This window comes from Haliotis cracherodii, unplaced genomic scaffold, assembly GCF_022045235.1.
Source record: "Haliotis cracherodii isolate W230 unplaced genomic scaffold, xgHalCrac1.p SCAF_27, whole genome shotgun sequence".
Classification (NCBI taxonomy): Eukaryota; Metazoa; Mollusca; class Gastropoda; order Lepetellida; family Haliotidae; genus Haliotis; species Haliotis cracherodii.
Genome location: NW_027266283.1, coordinates 3,158,434 through 3,185,668, shown reverse-complemented (window position 1 = coordinate 3,185,668; position 27,235 = coordinate 3,158,434). Strand labels below are relative to the sequence as shown.

At 43.6% G+C, this 27,235-nt stretch overlaps 1 protein-coding gene across 1 annotated transcript in view; it reads right to left on the bottom strand.

Annotated features, from left to right (window-relative positions):
• The window catches only part of LOC139473252 (G-protein coupled receptor dmsr-1-like), a 58,928-nt gene extending 36,778 nt beyond the window's left edge, over positions 1-22,150 (bottom strand). Inside the window, exon 1 of the mRNA XM_071255789.1 lies at positions 22,094-22,150. The gene's annotated coding sequence lies outside the window, so the exon portion shown is untranslated. The remainder of the gene's footprint in view (positions 1-22,093) is intronic.
• Positions 22,151-27,235: the final 5,085 nt, after the last annotated feature.

Here is a 27,235-nt window from a genome sequence, read left to right as displayed (position 1 = left end):
CTGTGATGACGTCGCAGTATTAAAAAACACGTATGCATTGTATCAAAAGGGTTACAACGTTCTTATTTCTTCACACAGTATAACAAAATTGTATAACATTTAACTCGAGCTGATTGTCGTTCCTACAGTATCTAAACTCAGATAATCCAAAAGATCTATGTACTGACTAGCCATCAGTAAAAGTGCTGCATTGTAAGATGCCTACTTTTCTAAATTAATCGTAATATGGAAGCACCCGACTGTGGCAAGTTAAGTCAAGTAAGCGCCCTTAATTGAAATCTAAATGTTCATTATTATTAATGTTTTGAACATTAGTTATATGACGGTGTGTCAACCTAATAGTTTAGGGAAGTGATGTAGGTTTTAGACATTTACCACTTACATGGGGGCGGTCTGGTAGCCTAGTGGTTAAAGCGTTCGCACGTAACGCCGAAGACCCTGGTTAGATTCCTGACATGGGTACCATCTGTGAAGCCCATTTCTGGTATTCCCCGCCGTGATATTGCTAAAAGTGGCGTAAAACCATACTCACTCACTCACTCACTACCACCTATATGAAACCCCTAAGCACGGATATGGTGCCGACAAACCAAGAAACATAATCAGGGCGAATCTTGGATTTGAGTGAGTGAGTGAGTGAGTGAGTTGGGTTTAACGCCGCTTTTATCAGTATTCCAGTTAAATCATGGCGTGTCAGCTTAATGTGGGAGGAAAGCCCGAAGTGATGCATGTCTCAGACGTTTACCACTTCGGTGAAACCCTCGAGCACGGGTTATGATGCTGACAAACCTAGAAACATAATCGGAGCGAACCGGGATTCGAACCCACAATCATAGGTTTCTGGCGTGCCCAAGGGACGCAACTCTGCACAGCGAATCTCGGCGCCTTAGACGACTGGGCCACCCGTGCCCCCATCTGGGATTTGAACCGGCGGGAGGTGTCCGGACACGCAATTCATTGCATTATGTTATCACTTATAAAGACTTTATGCAGATATCACTGGAAATCCTGACCCTTAATCCCGAGGGGATCTATCAAACAGTTATTTCTACCATTTCCGTTTTTCCATTCCACATGTCATTTCAAATATTTGTTCAGAAATAACGCTGGCGAAATTACTATCTCTACACTGAAATAATATAGCAAGTTTGTGTTGTACCGCGACTAGAACAGTCATGCGAAATAACATAGCCTAATTCAGCTGTTTCAACCAGGGGGATGTTATTGCTATTTGAAACCTCGAAATAAACATGGTTTCCAGATGATGGTAGAACGATGCCTAAATCGACATTACAATTAATTACTTTGTAATAACATTTGGTTATATAGCTTTAACATTCTCTTGGTTTACTCACGCATAGTCGTCAAGACATTCTAAAGTAAGGAGACGTATAAATGAACCCATCCACACAATGCGGTTGAAAGGTGGTCGTAAAACCTGCCTCTAATGTGCTGGTTCTGTCAGAATGGCAAGACAGCCGGGGAATGACTACAATAAAAGTACTCTTGGTTTCACCAAGTAGCACTACCAATGATTCATCTCCAGTGATGTGTGGGCGTAAGATAGGGGGAAATGGGTTCAGGAACGTGATTGACGCGAGCATACCCTTCTAATTGTAAACTTCAGAATCGGGGTCATTTAACAAAGCGATCTTAGTGCTCCAACTGCAGCCCATGTTCAAGTACCCAAGTAACACTAGTCGCTATGCTAAGATCCCTTTGTGAAACTGTGTCTTGTTGAAATAGACAGCATGTGGACTTAGGATTACGGAAGGTTTAATTAAGTCAATTATGACTGGAAATACGTTTGTATGTTTGTTTGTTTTTGACAATCATGGGTTGCTGAAGACCATCTCTCCAAACCGGATCTGACTCGTGAAGATCCGGGGTAGAATAGGTCTTCAGCAACCCATGCTTAACGTAAAAGGTGACTATGCTTGTCGTAAAAGGCGACTAGCGGGATCGGGTGGTCAGGCTCGCTGACTTGGTTGATGCATGTCATCGATCCCAATTGCGTGGATCGATGCTCATGATATAAATCACTGGAATGCCTAGTCCAGACTCGATTATTTACAGACCGCCGTCATATAGCTGGAATATTGCTGTGTGCGGCGTTAAACAACAAACCAACCAACCAACTAACCCGGATTTCACGTGCGATTGGAATTCTGAATTTTGACTGAAACAGTTTGTGAAGTTTACGTACTTCCATTCAGACACTAACATGTTAGTAGACTTTACTAATCAGTTAGTATTTTGTTTCCTTTGTGTTCTATCGTCACTAACTAACATGGCTACGTAGTTATCCTACATTCTTCATTGTCAGGGGCGGTCGGGTAGCCTAGTGGTTAAAGCGTTCGCTCGTCACGCCGAAGACCCTGGTTCGATTCCCGACATGGGTAAAATGTGTGAAGCCCATTTCTGGTGTCCCCCGCCGTAATATTGCTGCAATATTGCTAAAAGCGGCGTAAAACCATACTCACTCACTCATTGTCACCTTCCAGTATGGAAATAATACAAGACCACCACTATGATGAACACAAAGAATTATAAACCTCGGTGGGATTCGAACCCGCAACCAATTGATTTGTAGTCCTTCACGTTACTATGTGCTACGGAGACTGCTGTCGTCACAGGTGTAAATTTTCCTGGTCAACATTAACTTGATTTATTTGTACATTTATATGTTAATACTGTACCAAGTTCGTTGAAAGACCTGGTGGTATATGTGTAATGCAAGAGCCCGTGAATCTGATTTGTACATCCAGTGTCAATATATACTATTATCTCCTCTATATTTGACTTATGGCCTGATGAAATGTTATTAAAGGTGTTTAAATTCTAAACATGTTTGAAGGTGTTCAAATTCTAAACATGTTTGAAGGTGTTCAAATTTTAAACCCCTTTGAAGGTGGTTAAATTCTGAACATGTTTTAGAGGTGTTTAAATTCTAAACATGTTTGAAGGTTTTTAAATTCTGGGGATTATGGGGATGTTCCATTGTTCCATTGTGTTTAGGCTATGAGGCGATAGCTCATTTCATGGGTTGGTACCCTAAATGTCTTCAGAAAGAAGACAATCATCAAATGAGCATACCGCTAAGGGATGACACTAATTCCTGAACAGGCCTTGTATATGTTTACATTCTTAACATATTTTTTACAGTGTGGTTTAAGTTGTAAATTATACTGATATTAATAAGTGATATTAACTAATCTTCAGCATCTTCGCGCAGTCTACCAACAGTAAATCGTTGTTTAACATTCTTCTGGCCAATGTTACTAATAAACTTAGAATACTCCATTATACATGATACATGGCCTCGTTGAAGAGGCCATGTCCAGCAATATTGCTGAAGGTGTAATATTATTTTTTAAGCAATATTCTTGTAATTAGTTTCTGATTATGTCAACGTAGAATTCGATTGGTTTCATCTTAAAAAAGAGTGAATTATTTATCAAAGGCTTTTTGTCCAATATATGTTTACGACTTTAAAAAACAATTTGTTGACTCGGATTCTTGATAGTCGCTCACAAACACACATGACATTTAAAGCACTTTAAAGCCTTTGAAAATTATCTCCTTCTGTTATCAGAAAACATCAAAGCCTTTATCCATTCATTTTTAAATATCTAATTCAATTCAAGCTCCACCAGATGAAGTGATTTCACTCCCTTGGCTACAACGTATACTGGAACTTATCAGACATATGAGAAACACAAATTCGAGGGGTGTCTATTGAACGGCAACCTCCTGAGGATTCGATTCTTTGTAAATCGGTGAAACGAATAATAAGTTTTAAAATCCGATGTAATAGATTCCATTGGACGTAAAATGCACTCTAGAGGTGACATATATATGAATGGATCCCTGAAAATCAGTGATGAACTATGTTTGCCTTTCCATAATAAAAAAACCCAACCCGTTTTGTTGGTTGAATTTCTCCTACAGCTACTCATAGACCAGCGATAGACTGTGCCATAAGGAGCCTACGAAAATTGTCTTTGTGTAAGAACCCTCAGACGTTATTGAATAACGCAGTTCCGAGAGATAACGTCCTCTTTGGCTGGAACTGCGAGACGATAGTGAAAACTGTGTTACTTAGTAACTTTCTTGCGGCAAATGAAGTAACGGGCTAATACAGAAATCAATAATTGGTTACAAAGGTGACCGGTAATTGACAATATAAGCCGTCGATGGCGTGCGTTGTGAGCTGGCTGGCGTTGTGGACAGCGTTGTGAAGGCTGGCGTTATAAGCATCGTTTTTGAACGCATGATATACTGATGCTGCTGAGGTAGGTTGAAGGAAGGCTGGCCGTGGTTTGCCAAGCATCATCCGGTGCAAATGAAGGATCGGATGAAATCTGCGTCTCGTTGTAAATGAAACTTGACTGGGTAATTGCTGATTTAGCTGACAGGCGATATACGTCTGTATTTAAAGGATGTGCTGAATCACACGGCGCTGTCCCATTGAGGCAATTAAAGTGATGTGAAGGACCCGTTCCATTTGCTGCAGACATCTCAGTTGATACGCGCATTAGGACGTCGATGTGCGGCTTAAAGGGAAGTAAAACATCATGGGGGTTTATATGTCTCTGATCGGTTGGGGTGCGCAGGATTTCGTTGAGGGAAAGAGAGACATCACGTTGAAACGTTGTCCTGAAATGGTGACAGCGTGGAGTAGTCGGATGCGGGACTCAGGACGAAGTGATCGAGTAGGGTTTTACGCCGTTTTAAGCAGCAATAACATGGCGGAGGCACCAGAAATGGGATTAGAACGTTGTACCGTGGCTTCGGCGTGACGAGCGAACACTTTAACCACAAGGCTACCTTATGACCCTATCGACCCCTTGACCCCTTAAATCCTTGACCCGTGAGAATTCTATGAATTTTGGTTCTGCCCTTACTGAAATTTAAAAGGAAATTAAAACCCTCGAATATTTGCCTAAACAGACTACATGGGGCATGGCAGAAGAAATAGTGATAAAAATTACTTGAATTGAACACTGAAACTGAGTGATGAAACCAGGTGTTCTACCAAATGGGGAGACACGGGTGGCCCAGTCGTCTAAGGCGCCGCGATTCGCTGTGCAGAGTTGCATCCCTTGGGCACGCCAGAAACCTATGATTGTGGGTTCGAATCCCGGTTCGCCCCGATTATGTTTCCAGGTTTGTCAGCACCATACCTGTGCTCGTGGATTTCACCGAAGTGGTTAATGTCTGAGACCAGCATCACTTCGGGCTTTCCTCCCACATTAAGCTGACACGCCGTGATATAACTGGAATACTGATAAAAGCGGCGTTAAACCCAACTCACTCACTCACTCACTCTACCACATGGTGTGCATGTTCGGCTCTACCGCCAACACCGCCACTCAATCAATGTAAGTGTGAGGGGCTGATAAAACACGGGTTCAAAACTGAACTCCTGTCTTATCTCCACAGGACAACAGACTACCCAACTGCAATGACTGGGTACCCGGGAGGACGAGAAGGGAATGTGGACAGAAAAACTTGAAATGCATAAACTCTAGGGAGCCGAGACCGCTCTTTGGAATAGTGCGTTGCAGTGCGGTGCAGTGCGGTGCGGTGCGGTGCGGTGCGGTGCGGTGCGGTGCGGTGCGGTGCGGCATAAACTAGTTGTAAACTATCACGAACTCTCCAGCGAAATGATATCACATCTCAAATAAAAAAATAACATCACATCTCATTTAAGACCAAGCCTCTGGCCTCTGGCGTTGCAGTGCGGTGCGGTGCGGTGCGGTGCGGTGCGGTGCGGTGCGGTGCGGCGCGGCATAAACTAGTTGTAAACTATCACGAACTCTCCAGCGAAATGATATCACATCTCAAATAAAAAAAATAACATCACATCTCATTTAAGACCAAGCCTCTAGCCTCTGGCGTTGCAGTGCAGTGCGGTGCGGTGCGGCATAAACTAGTTGTAAACTATCACGAACTCTCCAGCGAAATGATATCACATCTCAGATAAAAAAAATAACATCACATCTCACTTAACACCAAGCCTCTGGCCTTGACCACCTGTGTGATTTCCGCAAATCACAGACCAAGAAAGCATCGGCTTGTGTAAATCCCTCTGTTCATCCTCCCGTTCATAGAATATTTGCCTGCGGGGTGTAGTAAGCCTCTGAAACAGGCAACTCTAAGGGCTCCTCCCCAATCCGTGTTGTTAACACTAACCCCGGTAATGTGAATGAGAGATCAGCCCTCCGGGGCATTTAATCAAGTTTCATTTCCATATTAGGAATAAAGTTAGAAAGTCCTTCCATGTAGATGGTGATGACATTAACCTGGTTCGAGGACTCGTGATAGCATTGCCTTGAGAAAATACACCACTAATACAATCAAGTGTATAAGATGGGCGATGATGCAAATTTAGAGTCGCTTCCTTGCGTTCCTCGTATAACACAGCTGTGCCAACATCGTAGTTCAACTGGAATAAATCTGCATAGATAGCCTGAAATGATGCAGGATTCAGTTGTATCCCCGCGTTTCATCTTGATGTGGGAGGAAAGCCTGAAATGATGTAGGTCTTGGTACGTGAATGGTGCCGACAATCATAGAGGCATAAATAGGGCGACGCGGGCGTAGAACCAATGATCACCAATGACCATGTATAAGGGGCACAAATTGCGGCTTTTTAAACGGCGAGGCCACCCATGACCCTTGTATATTGACTCATACATTACATCGTTCTTGGTTGCTATTTTCTCACATCTATGTTCATAACAATAACGTAATACCTTAATGAGAACGATATGTCTTTTTATAAAACAGCGCTAATACATTCAGTAACATGTTGCAAGCGACTGTCTGTTAAAAGACGATGTTGAAAAGACGTGGCGATCAGTATGTGCACGCCTGCTGCTGGGGTACAAATTGTGAATCCATTGGTGTCCTTAATTTCAAATTTACATCTTACATTTGTTTCCTCAGCAGAAAAGGACCGTTTCTGAGATGATAGGAAAAGTGGTGGTAAAGCTGCGATTGAAAGAGAGTACATGATACTCTATGTACATAATACAAACGAATGACGGTTGTATCCTCTGCTAGTTAAACAGACGGTGTCATTCTGCTCTTCCTCTGGGGCGGTCGGGTAGCCGAGTGGTTAAAGCGTTCGCTCGTCACGCCGAAGACCCGGGTTCGATTCCCGACATGGGTACAATGTGTGAAGCCCATGTCTGGTGTCCGCCGCCATGATATTGCTGGAATATTGCTGAAAGCGGCGAAAAACCATACTCACTCACTCACTCCTCCGATGAGGCGGACCTAATAAGCAATAGATTTCAGTCCAAGTGATTCACTAACGCTTCTGGTAAAACGACGTCACGACGTTAGTTGTTCGAGCCTGTTTATAGGAGCCGGCTGCTCAATGCACGCCGTGAATACTTCGCATCAAGCCAGTAAGCGTTTATCGAAGTTGATGTGATAAAATATGTGTAAACTAATGATTATTTGCGTCAGGACTCTTTGTCAAATGAAATCAAATGTCACCTGAGGTTTCCTGAGTAAACCGGGGGCACGGGTTGCCCAGTCGTCTAAGGCGCCGCGATTCGCTGTGCAGAGTTGCGTCCCTTGGGCACGCCAGAAACCTATGATTGTGGGTTGGAATCCCGATTCGACAAGATTATGTTTCTAGGTTTGTCAGCACCATACCCGTGCTCGTGGGTTTCATCGAAGTGGTAAACGTATGAGACCTGCATCACTTCGGGCTTTCCTCCCACATTAAGCTGACACGCCGTGATATAACTGGAATACTGTTAAAAGCGGCGTTAAACACAACTCACTACTGAGAAAACAATATCTGGATCATGTCCTGTGGTATTGGATCATGTCCCGTGGTATTGAAACAAACACGATATGCAGTTAAATAGTAGCCATCTTATCCCATTAGGACAAGCATGTTCTGCCCACACAGTTTGGCGAATACAAAAACTAACATCAGAATGGTGGGAAGTAATTATGAAACGCACCATCATACAATACCGAATGGCTGTCTTCAGCTTCAAGTTGCTGGAGAGGGTGTGTAATGAAATAATGAAAAGCGAGTTGTTCCGGTAACGTAACAATGATATTTTCCAGAAGACGTCTGATGAATACAAATGTGCAGTTTGCTCTTCAATGACTTTCCTTGAGATGTTATTTCATCTGGCGCCATATCATAATGACATTTGTCGCGTCAGACTTCGACATTCAAAGATGATAACACCATCTTTTAAAAGGATGGAATTAATTCAGAGGCGTTTCAAAAAAGGGTTCCAGAAATATCAATCAAAACGGTATGGTGTATTCTTACGATTATTGATGCAGTTTCACATTGAGCATTCATAGTTGGCCTGTTTTGAGTCGTTTCTTCAAAATTCCTAGTTTAATATCTCACTCATCACATAGCATCCACTCACCAATATTCGAGCTATATGGCGGCGGTCTGTAAAATAATCGAGTCTTGACCAGACAATCCAGTGATTGACATCATGAGATCGATCCATGTAGTTGAGATCGATGACATGCATCAACCAAGTCAGCGAGCCTGACCACCCGATCCCGTTAGTCGCCTCCTACGACAAGCATAGTCGCCTCTTACAGCAATCATGGGTTGCTAAAGATCTATTCTACCCCGGATCTTCACAGTTGTAGGTGCAGAGCGATACATATGGCTTCCTTAGATGACAACGTCTATGCTACTGTCTTACTTCACTGGTATTTGTCAATGAATTCTCCACGTAACACAGGTTTTCATCCCATCGTTTCGTCTCTATTGAAGAATGATGTGGGGGCGGTCGGGTAACCCAGTGGTTAAAGCGTTCGCTCGTCACGCCGAAGACCCTCGTTCGATTCCCGACATGGGTACAATGTGTGAAGCCCATTTCTGGTGTCCCCCGCCGTGATATTGCTGGAATATTGCTAAAAACGGCGTAAAACCATACTCACTCACTCACTAAGAATGATGTCAAACAGTTCTAAGACAAAGTCGCCCCGTGAGTTTCTTAAACTTGCAAAATATTTACCAAGTTTCCATAGGAATATTTTCTTTGATATGAATTTTGTTTCCTGTTTACATAATCGTCCGGCAAACAACAAATTACATTTATCAATGTATGCCTGCATTGACCACAGACCAAGTGTCCAAGTTGTGGTTGAATAAGGAGATCTCATGGGTAAAACTTGAACACGTCTAGCAAATTAAAGCTCTTTGGACTTGTTCCAGATTTTAGGGTAGTCCGAATTCGAGAGGTTGGGAATGGTTTACATCCATAAAGATCACTTGGGACTATCACACGTTCCATAGTTTAGTGCTTGCAATATGTGAAGTCCAGAAGTATACAGAGAGTCCATGAATATTGAAGCTTCGTCCCAGGCTCAATTTGATATGAACAAAACTCCTGCATATTTTGTTTCTTGTCCATATTTTACAATAGTTTGTCCACGTTTGAATATTGGTTTTAAGCGTCTGGTTTGTTTCTTATTAAATGTTATGGATCAGCTTTCTTTTTGGTTTCACACGAACCGCCATTTGTGTCATAGAGTCAAGTACAGATTGCATACCATTAGTGGTAGAGCTGACTAGAAGAAGTCCAGGTACAGTAAACCACGGTTATAACGAACACGCTTATAACGAACTGACGGATATAACGAACTTACTTTTTTGGTCCCAACTATTTGCTGTTGTTATACTGTATATATGCTTATAACGAACTACGGTTATGACGAACTAAAATTAGCAGCCCCTTTGAGTTCGTTATAACCGTAGTTTACTGTATGATCATATCAGTCATGTTTATGCCAGATGTAGAAAATCTCAATTCTTTCAGGAGGTGATCATGGGTTGTAACAATGTAACAATGTAACATTGTCTGTTACCTTGAGCTCTCGAGCCCAATTCGGTTAAAACGTCGTGACGTGCTTAAAAACACCGCTCAAAGGGGCGTTATACTAACTCACTCACTCACTCACCCAACTAGGATCGGCCACTCTTGCTGATATATCATCATTGATGACCATAACACTGAACAGGTAACATCCAAGTGAAGCTTCAGCATAACTGATACTTGGAACATAAGGGCCAATGGGGCTGACATATGTTTCATGTTTCATGTTTCATGTTTCATCCCCATCACGGCCTCGTCTAATCTACCAAAGTAGGTCACCTCCTCCTTGGATGAAGACGTAAGTAACTCCTAATCTCATTGCAAGACATCCCGCAGTACCAGAAGATGCTTAGTGGTCTGTGCCATTCACATGGCACCGTGAATGACCTCAGGCATGTCACTGCCGGCAATGGCGTGAACTAGAAAGAACGGTGACGCAGCGAAAACTAGGGAGGAAATATATTTGGTAATACCCCCATTACACCGGACGGCGACCTTTCTGCGACCGTTCTGCGTTCTTAAGTTTTGCCAGGTCGGCGTTGAAGGCAGAGGGGTCGCAGAACGGTCGCGTAGAGCGCACAAGGGAGGCAGAGGGAACGCTCAGCCATCGCCAAGAGCGCCACTGTCGCTGAAAAGTTTTGAACCTGCTTAAAATAGTCGCAATGAGATCGCCGTCGTTGTAAGTCGCTCAAGGGAGGCAGAACGGAGGCAGAAGGAGCGCAGAGCGATCGCCGTTTGGTGTAATGGCCCCTTTACTGGACATGTATTGCTTAAGATAATTGTAGTATTTTCTTCAGCGATGTAGCCATAAACATGTGTCGATATAATCCTTGACTCTTGCCAATGGTTTTATTTCTGGGAAAAGAAAATCACACCTTAATATTTATTCCCTACTCCAGTACATAATCAAATAGAGTAGAAATTAAAAAAGAACTCAATCAAATCTCAAGCATTGTTCGGAAATATTTCCATACGGCTTGCAAGTTTCCATTTGTTTTGTTCCAAAATGTTTGAATATTACATATCTTGACGCTAAAGCAACCAAACAACGAATCTGCAAAGAAACACTAATACATGTTTCGTTAAAATGTCACATGTTAAAAAACACGTGTGACATTTATTCTTCACGGCTTGAATGTAATACCGTCACGTGATACCAACGTTTTATGTTTATCTCATCTGAATGCCATATCCAGCGATTCGCTGTGCAGAGTTGCGTCCCTTGGGCACGCCAGAAACCTATGATTGTGGGTTCGAATCCCGGTTCGCCCCGATTATGTTTCTAGATTTGTCAGCACCATACCCGTGCTCGTGGGTTTCACCGAAGTGGTAAACGTCCGAGACCTGCATCACTTCCGGCTTTACCCCCCATTAAACTGACACGCCGTGATATAACTGGAATACTGTTAAAAGCGTCATTAAACCACTCACTCACTCACCTTATTGCGATCATTGATTAGGTCTCAGATGTACAATGCCATGATGTAAATTGTATATTATTATAAGTACCTCTAACCTATTTATTTGTAAATTTTGCTAATTTCATTCACTTTTACGTTTTATATGGTATTCTCTTACATTGCAAGTTACATTTGAAAACTAAGAATGAGATTTTAACTGTTAGATGTTAAGTTTGAATAGTAATATAGAAGTTTGACGTTAAAGAAGATCTTGGTTGTTATGACCTTAAATGTCATTTCGTGATTTGATTTTATCCAAGGCAACAAAGAACGCATTGTAGCGGTCGGAGAAAGGAGCGTAACGAGATATTCTTAGTGGTATGCACAAGTGTTTATAGAATTATCTCCCTTAGTAGAAAAAAAATTGTTGTTGATTTGTTGTGATGAATGCACATGGTGGCAAATTGGAAAACTGCCATGTTTCTGTTTCGATGGAAATGAAGAGGGACCATGGTGTTCACGGAGTCCACGATGTGTCCTTGAGTAATTATGTTTGTTATGTGATGTGCAAGGGCTCTTGTATTTGACATTCATCAGAATAAACCTTTGAATTTTGTTGCACGCGCCCATGCATCCCTAGCGGGATACCGCTATACACATCATTCACGAAGTTCCCACATTCCGTTGTATTACAAATCGCTTTGAAAGAACTGGTGAACTATCATCCTTTAATGACGACAATTTTGTCTGTGAAGAAGACAAATGACATTTTCAAATACCAAATGAATATGCCATCTCACTGAAGAGGTGAGTATAAGCGATTTTATACTGCTAGCCCACTGAGATACCCCACTCAGACACAGTATACTGACTCCGAGCCGACCAGTCCTTGTTTTAGCCCCTTAATGACGAGCGCCAGACAGGGTAACAACAAGTACCATATTTTAACGTCTTTTGGTATGACGCGGCCGCGGATCGAACCCCGGACCTTCCGCTCTCCGGGCAGACGCTCTACCAATAGACCAGGGAGGCGGTCTCTTACTTAAGAAACCAATAAGGGAGAGTAATGATATTAACATATACTATATCACTATGAACAATTCTGAAAACACCAGAGGGGCGGTCGGGTAGCCCAATGGTTAAAGCGTTCGCTCGTCACGCCGAAGACCCGGGTTCGATTCCCGACTTGGGTACAATGTGTGAAGCCCATTTCTGGTGTCCCCCGCCGTGATATTGCTGGAATATTGCTAAAAGCGGTGTAAAACAATACTCACTCTGAAAATACCCTATATAGTGAAACCTCGTTAATTTGGACGCTTCCCTTGAAATCAATGGTTTTCGCAGAGATTTCGCGAGCACCTGGTTTCATCACTATTTGATAGTGATTCATAAACAGGTACGTATGATGTAGTCGGAATCTTTCGCTGGACTTTGCTTTTAGTAGAGATTATGGAAAGGATTTTATCGCTTATATTTATTATTATGATTGTGGAGAGATTTGTTCACTTTTGCTTGCTCCAACTACTATTGAAAATTAATTCTTGTAAAGACGGTTATTTGAAGCGTACTTATCAAAGACCAACACTGTTTTAATATTCGGCCGTTTTTAATAAGACCCGTGTTATTAAATACCGTAAAGGTTGTAGCCACACTCCTAAAAAACGTGTTTCCTGTCGATGAAAGACAAGTTTTTAAGACAAGTACAGCTCGTGAGTGAGTGAGTGAGTGAGTTGGGTTTAACGCCGCTTTTATCATTATTCCCGTTATATCACGGCGTGTCAGCTTAATGTAGGAGGAAAGCCCGAAGTGATGCAGGTCTCAGACGTTTACCACTTCGGTGAAACCCACGAGCACGGGTATGGTGCTGACAAACCTAGAAACATAATTGGGGCGAACCGGGATTCGAACCCACAATCATAGGTTTCTGGCGTGCCCAAGGGACGCAACTCTTCATAGCGAATCGCGGCGCTTTAGACGACTGTGCCACCCGTGCCCCCTACAGCCCGTGAGAAAACAGTGACACCTACATTGTGTTTATACCCTACTGTCTCGCGAATTAATGGATTTCCGACACAAGATTTTGTCTCCAAACATTGGTTCCCATCCCATTCTCTTTAAACCAATACCATGTCTGTCTGAAACCGAGAAAATAGATACCACGTGCGCAAACTGTCTTCAGTGGTGTACTCTTCAATTAGTACCCTATCTGTGAGCAAGCAACATCGTGAAAGAGCACTGAATCAATAAAAGTTCGTTTAACAGGCAGCTAAGGGAAATACTGTCATTATTGGAAATATTATCCTGTTGTTTCGAGTACACTAAGGTTGCATATGACGTTGTTTTAGAAAGTGTTAGGCACGGATCAATTTGGCAAAACGCATTAGGGCCAGGTCGCAAAGGTGCTCTGAGACTAGTGGTTTCAGAAGTAGCAGAACTTTGGCGGACAAAACCTATTATTCACACAGGTTTTGTGATCAGGACAAGCTGTGCTCCCTGACAGATGGATGACGGATGCTTGGTGATGCACGGCAAGATCTTACACAGATGGATGACGGATGCTTGGTGATGCACGGCACGATGTTAGGCAGATGGATGACGGATGCTTGGTGATGCACGGCAAGATGTTCGACAGATGGATGAGGGATGCTTGGTGATACACGGCACGATGTTAGACAGATGGATGACGGATGCTTGGTGATGCACGGCAAGATGTCAGACAGATGGATGACAGATGCTTGGTGATGCACGGCAAGATGTTAGACAGATGGATGACGGATGCTTGGTGATGCACGGCAAGATGTCAGACAGATGGATGACGGATGCTTGGTGTTGCACGGCAAGATGTCAGACAGATGGATGACGGATGCTTGGTGATGCACGGCAAGATGTCAGACAGATGGATGACGGATGCTTGGTGATGCACCTCAAGATGTTAGACAGATGGATGACGGATGCTTGGTGATGCACGGCAAGAGGTCAGACAGATGGATGACGGATGCTTGGTGATGCACGGCAAGATGTTAGACAGATGGATGACGGATGCTTGGTGATGCACGGCAAGATGTTAGACAGTTGGATGACGGATGCTTGGTGATGCACGGCACGATGTCAGACAGATGGATGACGGATGCTTGGTGATGCACGGCAAGATGTCAGACAGATGGATGACGGATGCTTGGTGATGCACGGCAAGATGTCAGACAGATGGATGACAGATGCTTGGTGATGCACGGCAAGATGTCAGACAGATGGATGACGGATGCTTGGTGATGCACGGCACGATGTCAGACAGATGGATGACAGATGCTTGGTGATGCACGGCAAGATGTTAGACAGATGGATGACGGATGCTTGGTGATGCACGGCAAGAGGTCAGACAGATGGATGACGGATGCTTGGTGATGCACGGCAAGATGTTAGACAGATGGATGACGGATGCTTGGTGATGCACGGCAAGATGTTAGACAGTTGGATGACGGATGCTTGGTGATGCACGGCACGATGTCAGACAGTTGGATGACGGATGCTTGGTGATGCACGGCACGATGTCAGACAGGTGGATGACGGATGCTTGGTGATGCACGGCAAGATGTCAGACAGATGGATGACGGATGCTTGGTGATGCACGGCAAGATGTTAGACAGATGGATGACGGATGCTTGGTGATGCACGGCAAGACGTTAGACAGATGGATGACAGATGCTTGGTGATGCACGGCAAGATGTTAAACAGATGCATGACAGATGCTTGGTGATGCACGGCACGATGTCAGACAGAAGGATGACGGATGCTTGGTGATGCACGGCAAGATGTCAGACAGATGGATGACGGATGCTTGGTGATGCACCTCAAGATGTTCGACAGATGGATGACGGATGCTTGGTGATGCACGGCAAGATGTTAGACAGATGGATGACGGATGCTTGGTGATACACGGCAAGATGTTAGACAGTTGGATGACGGATGCTTGGTGATGCACGGCAAGATGTTAGACAGATGGATGACGGATGCTTGGTGATGCACGGCAAGATGTTAGACAGATGGATGACGGATGCTTGGTGATGCACGGCAAGATGTTAGACAGATGGATGACAGATGCTTGGTGATGCACGGCAAGATGTCAGACAGATGGATGACGGATGCTTGGTGATGCACGGCAAGATGTCAGACAGATGGATGACAGATGCTTGGTGATGCACGGCAAGATGTCAGACAGATGAATGACGGATGCTTGGTGATGCACGGCAAGATGTCAGACAGATGGATGGCTTTCTCTATATCATTTGTTACAGCAGTGTGTCATGCGGGCACTGGTGGCTCGTGTTGAGATTCATGTCAGTATTATTGCCCCTAAAGCGCTCACATTTAGCCCGTCTGTAAATGTACCTGATCCAATACCTTCTACAGGGCATAGTAGACCTTCAACTTAATTACTTGGAAAGTAGAACCTGACCTCTTAAATCGTGCAAATAAAGCTGTGCACGGACACTGCATCGCTTAACCCAATATCAAGAGGCTAACTTTACACACATACAATGAATAGTGACATTATCTCGTCCAGTTTAAACGATTTAGAAGAAAACAATTCGGTTGGGTTTCATCAAGTCCTTAATTTGACATGATCTAACTCATTTTGGTGTGACATATGGCACACTGTACGGAATATCGAGGTGTTATCAGTATAAAGGGATCACTGTTTCGCCGCCGTAGGTAGTGATGGGTTCACTATGGTCACCCTGCCATATATGGTGTGGAGATGCTGAAATAATCGCGTCTACAGCAAACCCCTATAGTCACTTTAATAGCCTGTTGACATTCAACATTTGGAATATCATTCACCTGATGTAATAACAACGGTCTGAGGGGGCGACAGACGCACGGGTAATTACACCACCCACACGAGTGATTACACCAGCCACATGGGTAATTACACAACCCACACGGGTAATTACACCAGCCATATGGGTAATTACACCAGCCACATGGGAAATTACACAACCCACACGGGTAATTACACCAGCCAAACGGGTAATTACACCAGCCACACAGGTAATTACTCCAGCCACACGGGTAATTACACCAGCCACATGGGTCATTACACCAGCCACATTGGTAACTGCACCAGCCACACGGGTAATTACACCAGCCACGTGGGTAATTACACCAGCCACGTGGGTAATTACACCAGCCACATGGGTCATTACACCAGCCACGTGGGTAATTACACCAGCCACACGGGTAATTACACCAGCCACACAGGTAATTACACCAGCCACGTGGGTAATTACACCAGCCACATGGGTAATTACACCAGCCACACGGGTAATTACACCAGCCACATGGGTAATTACACCAGCCACACGGGTAATTACACCAGCCACATGGGTAATTACACCAGCCACACGGGTAATTACACCAGCCACATGGGTCATTACACCAGCCACGTGGGTAATTACACCAGCCACATGGGTCATCACACCAGCCACACGGGTAATTACACCAGCCACATTGGTAATTACACCAGCCACACGGGTAATTACACCAGCCACATGGGTAATTACACCAGCCACACGGGTAATTACACCAGCCACATGGGTAATTACACCAGCCACACGGGTAATTACACCAGCCACATGGGTAATTACACCAGCCACATGGGTAATTACACCAGCCACACGGGTAATTACACCAGCCACATGGGTAATTACACCAGCCACGTGGGTAATTACACCAGCCACATGGGTCATTACACCAGCCACACGGGTAATTACACCAGCCACACGGGTAATTACACCAGCCACATGGGTAATTACACCAGCCACACGGGTAATTACACCAGCCACATGGGTAATTACACCAGCCACGTGGGTAATTACACCAGCCACATGGGTCATTACACCAGCCACACGGGTAATTACACCAGCCACACGGGTAATTACACCAGCCACACGGGTAATTACACCAGCCACGTGGGTAATTACACCAGCCACATGGGTCATTACACCAGCCACACGGGTAATTACACCAGCTACATGGGTAATTACACCAGCCACATGGGTAACTGCACCAGCCACACGGGTAATTACACCAGCCACGTGGGTAATTACACCAGCCACACGGGTAATTACACCAGCCACGTGGGTAATTACACCAGCCACATGGGTAACTGCACCAGCCACACGGGTAATTACACCAGCCACGTGGGCAATTACACCAGCCACACGGGTAATTACACCAGCCACGTGGGTAATTACACCAGCCGCACGGGAAATTACACCAGCCACATGGGTAATTACACCAGCCACGTGGGTAATTACACCAGCCACATGGGTAATTACACCAGCCACACGGGTAATTACACCACCAACGCGGGTAATTACACCAGCCGCACGGGTAATTACAACACCAACACGGGTAATTACACTACCAACATGGGTAACTGCACCAGCCACATGGGTAATTACACCAGCCACAGCGGTAATTGTACCAGCCACACGGGTAATTACACCAGCCACACGGGTAATTCCACATAACGCTTTGCTTCAAAATAATACACGGTGTTGACATGACAAGACCACGCGAGTTGAGGAATATCGAACAATATGAATATGGTTCCAAATGGACAGCCTGGACGTACAATTCAATGATTTGAAATGGAGAACCTTGCGTTGCCTTCATTCCTACAAACTAATATGTGAATTGCAAGTTCGTCAATAATATGTGTGGCTTCACACAGAACATGAGTTTCACAATGGGGCCACATATTGGTGTTGGGCCCGGGTATGCGGATCGGCGACTACCTGGCTACCATCAGCGTGTTTTTTTTTATAAAAGCGATAATATAAGTATGCATCAAATCGTCCTAAAATAGTTCACCCTGTCTCTTGTGTCAAGTAAGCCTTTTCAATCATTAACTTATAACTGGACCCGTGAAGATTCCGGGGTAGAACAGGTATTCAGCTACCCATGCTTGATGTAAAAGGTGACTATGCTTGTCGTAAAAGGCGACTAACGGGATCGGGTGGTCAGGCTTGGTTGATGCATGTCATCGATACCAATTGCGTGGATCGATGCTCATGATATTAATCACTAGATTGTCTGGTCCAGACTCGATTATGTACAGACCGCCGTCATATAGCTGGAATATTGCTGAGTGCGGTGTTAAACAACAAACAAACAAACTTATATCTGACAGCCTCACAACGTACTAAAGTGCAAGTCAAGGCTGACGGTACGAGCATGGTTTTACGCCCCCTTTAGCAATATTCCAGCATCAATGGGGGACACCAGAAATGGTCATCTCTCCTTTCACCCTTCCCATCTGAGGCTACAAATTAACGAGAAGATGAAGAAAACAAAGATAATCACAGACCATCTTATCGTGTTTCCAAGCAAAAGCCATATCGGGAGATCATAATCCAAAGCTTGACCTCTATCATGAGCGGTGCTAAATTCACATTCGCAGGCTGAATCCTGTCAATACCACGATTAGATTGTGAACAGAAAACCTAATTATCTGCTACAAAGCCTTGATAAGCTAATGAGAATTCTGTCACAAACAATAACGGCGGTCAGGCCGCTAGCAGATGGGGCACTCCATATGGCTGCTGAGGATGGCTAATGGCGTGATCATCACCCACCATCACAGCCTGCATCTCCATCTAGACCTACACAACCTTGGGGGGGGGGGGGATTACCGCCACAAATTACACTCATTGTTTCCTTTTAGTGGTGGCTATATAAATATATCACTGTTCGTTCCTTCTTAAGTGATGTTCGGAAGTGTGGCGGAGCTTAAATTGTAATAAGAAGAGGAAGGCTTTTGAGACCTCGGCCCTTTAACGTGCAACCATTGGCTCTTCGACGGAAACAACGCATTACAAGTCAACTAAAGTTAACTTCTTTATTTTATAACAACTTTAAGCTTTAATTTATCTTTTGAAAGGTATGAAATATGTCAATCTTAATGAGTAAATGTACATACGTTTTATGCATGTTATGATTCTCAAGCTATATTCTCACGTTATATTCGATGTCGTGTAGAAGGCTCACCAATAACAGAGGGCGTGAAACTCTATTGCCAGGAACCCGTTACTCCTGGCAACACTTGCACGTGTGTCGCCGCTGATCTGATTCGTGGCTTATTATCAAGAATTCCGGCGTTTGGAAACCAATAACATTAAACAGGATGCATTTCCGTACATTTTATATTCTGTTTACGTGCATCTGTTCAGCCGCTGTCGACTTTAAGCGCAGGTTTTATGTAAAACGACCATGGTAGCTGATATTTATAGTTCATTGTGAACTCAAATTTAAACAGTCTCTCCATATATTTTGTTGTTTGTTGTTTAAAGCCGCAATATTCTAGCTGTTTTACGTTGGCTCTATATGTGAGTTGGCTGTGATAACGATTTTGATAAATATTTTCGATTTGAAATTGTGTTCTTGTATTAAAATGAAACGTCAAAGACCAGCATTTTTCAGACACGTTGTTGTTTAACATAAATGTAAATTAATCTCACAGCTTGAGAATTACTTTCACTGACGTATAGGATGGCATGTTTTCAAGAGACGACAGAAATGCCATTGGTGACTGTATTATTAAGGATGTCTACAGACCTATACAATCTACATGTTTCTCCACTGGTTCATACATGCATATCATTTTCGCGAAACTTTAAGATACATATTTGGACATAATTGTAACTAAGCTTCAATACTTTATCAGGGTACCCACTCGCTGTGTGAGTGAGTGAGTGAGTGAGTGAGTGAATGAGTGAGTGAGATGGATTGTTAACGTGGTGTTGGGAGCACATGGTTTGCAAATTCCATACATCTTAATTTTGAGTGAGTGAGTGTGAATGTGAGTGAATGGGTGAGTGAGTGAGTGAGTGAGTGAGTGTGAGAGTGAGTGAGTGAGTGAGTGAGAGATGAACTGTTACCTTGGCGTCGGGAGAACATGGTTTGCAAATACCCTGCATCATAATTTTTTGTTTGAGTGAGTGAATGCGTTTGACATAACACCGCTTTGAACAGTATCCCTGGTATAATAAGGCGTGTCAGATTAATATGGGAGGAAAGTCCGTGTATGTAAATGAGAGGAAAATCAGCAAAACCCTTTCTATATTCATCAGAGTCGATGTGCGATTCCGACTGTATCAGGAACATTTGTCAGTAAATGACAATGAGTGGCTCCGGGATTGAATGCCACACGCTTCTGATTCATTAAATCTTAAAATAATTATTTCATAAAATAGAAATATCTTTAACGAATATTCCATATCGGCAATGATCAGATGAAATACATTTAGTATTATGGATAATGGTCTCATCTATTTCTCACCGACCTCAGATATTCTTGGTTTGGGTTATCAGGTTTATGAAAATATGATACAGTAAACTACGGTTATAACGAACATGCTTATAACGAACTGACCGATATAACGAACTTATTTTTTAGGCCCGGCCTTTTGTTGTATATATGCTGTATATCTGCTTATAGCGAACTACGGTTATAACGAACTAAAATTAGTGGTACCTTGGAGTTCGTTATAACCGTAGTTTACTATACTGTCAAAAGCTTGAACTTTATCAGAGAATAGTTTCCTAATTCCAAGTGTGACATACTAGATGAACTTCAGTTAGTGTTTTGGTGATGCATCTAAGACAACACGAGCACTCTCGCTCCCAGCGTGGTGTAGCGGGAAGCTGGTTCAGTAATACGCTAGATCAATAGCGTAATGGGCTGCTAAGATAGTTATGGGGTCATTGACAAGGTGCAGATATTGTTTTCTCATCCGTACTCAATTCGCACACAACTAGGTGTAGTTTGCCCAGACACAGAAGGTGAATATGACACGTAGTCACGAAAGTATCAGAAACGATCAACTCAGTTGCTGTTAAAGTAAGTAATGTGTCTTTTTACGACATAAAGTTCGTAAACTAATCCATATGTTCTTCCTAGTTGAAAAAAAATGAATTACGAGGAAAATAATCACTGTATTGTTTTACATCTTTCATGTTGAAAGATGAAACGAGATTTCTTTAAGACTATCCCTTGTGATAAATAAATAATCGCTCGACTTCGAAGTAGATGATTAGCCAGCATCGACGGCAAACGCAGTATGAACCTTTCACCCGAATGTTATATTCATTACATCCCTTCCAAGTAGCCATAAAATTCGATTTTATGTAGAGGAATGAACTGTTTGACAAGGATGACATACGCGCTTCCTAACAACTTGTGTCATCCAACGTTGGACGTCGTCCCTGATGTATCTATCGTACATTATTCACACTGACGTTAACGTGACGCTGCGGCAAGGTTGGTTGATGAGACGTCGAAGAGTGAAGAGCAACCCATCCCCTAATGTACCGTTATGTTGGACTTATTCAACATTGCGTCCGGTTTGTGTGTGAGTCAACGCTATAATTTCAAATACCAAGTGACAGAACCAGATTTCTCGCCAGTCTGGAATCTTTTACATAAGATGAGATTAGGGTTACAATCTGCGTAATTCCTACGAAATCGCTAATAAAGAAGTCTACTCTAATCTACACGCATAAGCATAATATCAAGTCATAAAATCCGTTGAATGTTTAAACTGAATTAATGTCCTATGTTTTTACTTCAAAATTTAATATTGAATTGGGGAACTTTATATTTGTATGAACTTAACAATTATCACAATTATTTTTCGATCTTACACAATTAAATCTGCAACAATGATTATCCTTCGGAAAGGCTCATGCGCCGTGTCCTATTCAGACACATAGACTGAACACAATTACCTTAAGGAATCTTACCTTAGTTGTTCCCAAAGAGAATGGTCGATTCCAAACGCTTCCTTGTTATAAAACACTACACAACGATAGCATCTGAGACAACCACTAGCGTGCGCTATAATTCATTGTCACTTCTACAAGTCCGTTTTTTCAAAAACCCTGCAGTTAGAGCAGGTGTTACATGTCTCCCCTGAAGAACTTTAACAGTTCAGGTGTCCTCGCAAGAGGCACTCAGAGAGGACAGGTGTTTCTTGAATTTGAAGTTTGTACAAGATACACTGTTCCCAACGAAAAGTTGTAACACAGTTCACATAGATCACAAGGTGGAGATTGTGGTGTCGTGACGGAGTCTACCCGGAGGCTACTCTCCTGTTGTCCATCACTGGTCAACCATTCTACACATCAGGCCTCACTAAGTTGTATTGCTTGACCAGTCCAGCTGTTCATTGTCTAGTGCATGGTTGTGTATTGGAATATTGTATATTTTCATCCGGATTCGCCACTAGGGTAGAAAACATAAAACTGTTTACCATTAAGGCACAATGCAACACTGTCCAATTCGTAAGCTCAACTCAGGATATCTCCTGCCGTAACTGCCACGTTTTCAGTATCATTGAACTCCAAGTCACCGCCACGAGCGGGGTGGTTTCCCAAGATGACGTATTAATCTCGGCAATAAGCTAATTACTTGATAGACTTGGTGATCACCAACACCTCGCCAGTCCTCCCTCTTATGTCGTTGGGAGAGTCACGCCTTCACATCCTCGCTTCTCTAACGCAGCATCCCCATTGATCAGGATGTTCCTGGAAGAAAAGGGCGCACTTTGATTGACACTCGGGAAGATCTCACAAGGCGGGCCATTATAAGCGGACCAACCACGAAGCACGATTCGGCAGTTTAGTCCAAAAAGATGGAATGATTTTGCATCGATCCTTATAACGAGAAGCATTCATGGACAGATGTATCTATTAGATTGACTGCATGAACCAGGCTGTCCATCGCACCATGGTGCGGGGATGGGTCGTGCCGTCACTTCTCGAAAAGATGTTTCCTGTTTCCGCAACTCTACACGTCGACAACAGGTACTTGCTCTGTAGCAAACCTAATATTGACGCAAAAACGTTCCTCGGAATATGTTTACGTAAACAGTATGTTGTTTGGTGGCCGCGTTCGATCTATTGACGAAACTCAACAAGGAATGCTGATGATGCAGGATAATTTTTCCAACCGACCTGAACATGTAAGATTCGGTTTTCGCAATGTGGCATCAGTTTTCTCTGGTTTGTCGCTGTTTTAAAACTTTAGTAAGCTTTGAACAATAGGCATTTTACAAAATAATATTAAAAGTACGATCACCATCTGTATTCAGACCCTCCATTCTAAAGAGGACTTCTGAATGCATGTGTACGTCTATGTCCGAGTGTCCAAGACGTCACAGGGCAGTCGGGTAGCCGAGTGGTTAAAGCGTTCTCTCGTCACGCCAAAGACCCGGGTTCGATTCCCGACATGGGTACAATGTTTGAAGCCGTGATATGGCTGTAATATTGCTAAAAGCGGCGCAAAACCACACTCACTCAAAACCACACTTGTTTAACGGCACACAATATTCCAGCTGTATGACGAGTCAGTGAATAATCGAATCTGGATCAGATAATCCAGTGATTGACATCATGAGCATCGATCCACGGAATTTAGATACGATGACATCCATCAACCAAGTGCACTGACCACCTGATCCCGTTAGTCACCGTTACGACAAGAACAGGAAGCTGGAGAATTATATTCGTACCTTCTATGACCAGGTAAGTGTGATGGAGTGAGTGAGTGCGTGAGTTGGGTTTAACGCCGCTTTTAACAGTATTCCAGTTATATCACGGCGTGTCAGCTTAGTGTTGGAGGAAAGCCCGAAGTGATGTAGGTTTTAAACGTTTGCCACTTCGGTGAAACCCACGAGCACGGGTATGGTGCTGACAAACCTAGAAACATAATCGGGGCAAAGCGGGAATCGAATCCACAATCATAGTTTGCTGGCGTGCCCAAGTTGCGTCCCCTGGGCACGCCAGCAACCTATGATTGTATGAACATAATCGGGTCAAACGGGTCAAACCGGGATTCGAATCCACAATCATAGGTTGCTGGCGTGCCCAGGGGACGCAACTTGGGCACGCCAGCAACCTATGATTGTGGATTCGAATCCCGGTTTGACCTGATTATGTTTCTAGGTTTAGGAATATTGTTAAAAGCGACGTTAAACCCAACTCACTCACTCACTCCTCGCAGCTGACCCACAATCGACACAACATCCAGCAAAAGGAAAACACAATGCAATATATCACAAATACAAACTACTTAATTATTTAACCCAATGTGTCCATACCACAAACTATGATAGTGTCCGCACACTTGCGGTAATTGGAACACTTGATTGCCATGTTTGTCTTGAAATGAGTACCAAAGACATGTAAGCCAGAATCATTACACCTTATAAAGATACAAACGTATGTGATATGAAATTTATATGATGTAGGATTTTCTTATAAAACGAGTGAGTGAGTGAGTGAGTGAGTGAGTATGGTTTAACGCCACTTTTAGCAATATTCAAGCAATATCACGGCGGGGGACACCAGAAATGGGCTTCACACATTGTACCCATGTCGGGACTCGAACCCGGGTATTCGGCGTGACGAGCGAACGCTTAAACCACTAGGCTACCCGACCGCCCCCTGAAACGACAGAAGTAACAATCTATAAGGCAATGTCAATGAATTTTAGTTTCGTGGAGTAGACGATGTCACGTGTAACAAATTAAAATTGATCATAGACTCAGCGATATTCCAGCTATATGACGGCGGTCTGTAAATAATCGAGTCTAGACGAGACAATCCAGTGATTGACCAAACGAGCACATACACCCCCATTGTGAGTGCACCGGGTGTCCGTTTCTAATGTTTGGTGCATGATAAGTTGTAGCAGGACCGCTCGGGGTACATGCTCCCCTTGTTAGGTTTTCCACCACTAGCCAAGGGTATGACATTGTAAAAAAATTCAAATAAATCAAAATTGATAAAAAACAGCTGAGGTTAACTTGCTACTTCCATCGGGTTGGTTGGTTGGTTTGTTGTTTTACGCCGCACTCGGTAATATTCCAGTTATATGACGGCGGTCTGGAAAAAATCGAGTATGGACCAGACAATCCAGTGATTGATATAATGCGCATCGATCCACGCAATTGGGATCGATGACATGCATCAACCAAGTCAGCGAGCCTGACCACCCGATCCCGTTAGTCGCCTTTTACGACAAGCATAGTCGCCTTTTACGACAAGCATAGTCGCCTGATTTCCATCGGGAGAAAGCGTACGGCCTCTTGCGTTAAAGCGGGGAAAAATGGATTTATTCTGCCTCTCAGAACTCCACGTTCAGCCTGGGATGTATTCGCCTGCTGATAAAATGTTGTGCCCTCCAAGGAGGGATACATCGTCTTTTATCAAGATCACGTGGACCAAACTCATCATTCTGACATGGATGTATAATAAATCGGATTGTAACACTCGATCATGGAATCAGTCGACCTTGAGCTGTTTAACGCCACACTCAGCAATATTCCAGTTATATGACGGCGGTCTGTAAATAATCGAGTCTGGACCAGATAGTCCAGTGATTGACATCATGACCATCGATCCACGCAATCGGGATCGATGATATGCATCAACCAAGTCAGCGAGTCTGACCACCCGATCCCGTTAGTCGCCTCTTACGACAAGCATAGTCGCCTTTTACGACAAGCTTGAGTTCCTGAAGACCTATTTTACCCCGGATCTTCACGGGTCCGACCTTTGTGAGTCACACAGCTGTTTAAAGTACACTGTGTATCATCTTATCTTCGTTTGGTGTTCAATTAACAAGGCGACGTCTGCAACATGAGAAACGTCTCCTGACTATCACTATTCTTCAGATTGGTACAAGTCAACGTATCGGAGCCAATACACTTAACGTGTCAAGTCTTTGACACAATTCCGCCAAACACAGTTCCCGTCGACCCGACCAGTGCACTTTAGATCCATATCACCTGTCCAGTAACCATTTGCACAAAGCTATCTTAGCGCTAAGACTATTGTAAGCCTGTGTTAAAGTATGGGAGTTACGATCATCAGCGCTAAGGTCGCTTTATGCAAGTGGGCCCAGGATCGTCTCATCACGCTTCAGGGGCGGTCGGGTAGTCTAGTGGTTAAAGCGTTCGCTCGTCACGCCGAAGACCCGGGTTCGAGTCCCGACATGGGTACAATGTGTGAAGCCCATTTCTGGTGTCCCCCGCCGTGATATTGCTGGAATATTGCTAAAAGCGGCGTAAAACCATACTTACTCACTCACTTATCACGCTTCATGGAACAAGGACAAACAGTTTGTGAATTCACCAACCTCCAACACAGGGTGGCTGTTTACGGGCATTTAAAATAAGGTTTCATGTACATCGTGGCTCATCTGCGTCTTGGCCGCCACGTGTAATGCTACTTTGACTGATCAGTACATTGCAAGATGATGAATGACATCGGTGTCGACTACGTGGGCGATGAGGAGCAGACGATGTCACGTGTACTAAGACAAATTGAAATTCATCATAGACTCAGCAGTATTCCAGCTATATGACGGCGGTCTGTAAACATTCGAGTCTGGACTAGACAATCCAGTGATTGATATCATGAGCATTGATCCATGCAATTGGGATACGATGACATGCATCAACCATGTCAGCGAGCCTGAACACCCGATCCTGTTAGTCGCCTCTTACGGCAAACATAGTCACATTTTATGGCACACATGGGTTGCTGAAGACCTATTCTTAGGTTGTGTATCCTTTGAAAACATTATAAAATAGCAGATCGAAACCCTGAAGAATGACATATGTATTCATATATTTTATCTTCAATTTCAAACAAAGGACATTAACGTGAAGTCATTGCGGATCCCACTGTGGACTTCATAGCAGACATACAATGTATAACGTCGGTCAGTAAATATAGAATCTGGACCAGACAAACCGGTGATTGATGTCGTGAGCATCGATCCACGCCGTCGGGGTACGATGAAACGCAACCAACCAATTTACCGGTCACGACCACCCGATGAACTGAGGCACCTCTTACTACAAGCATATGTTGCTG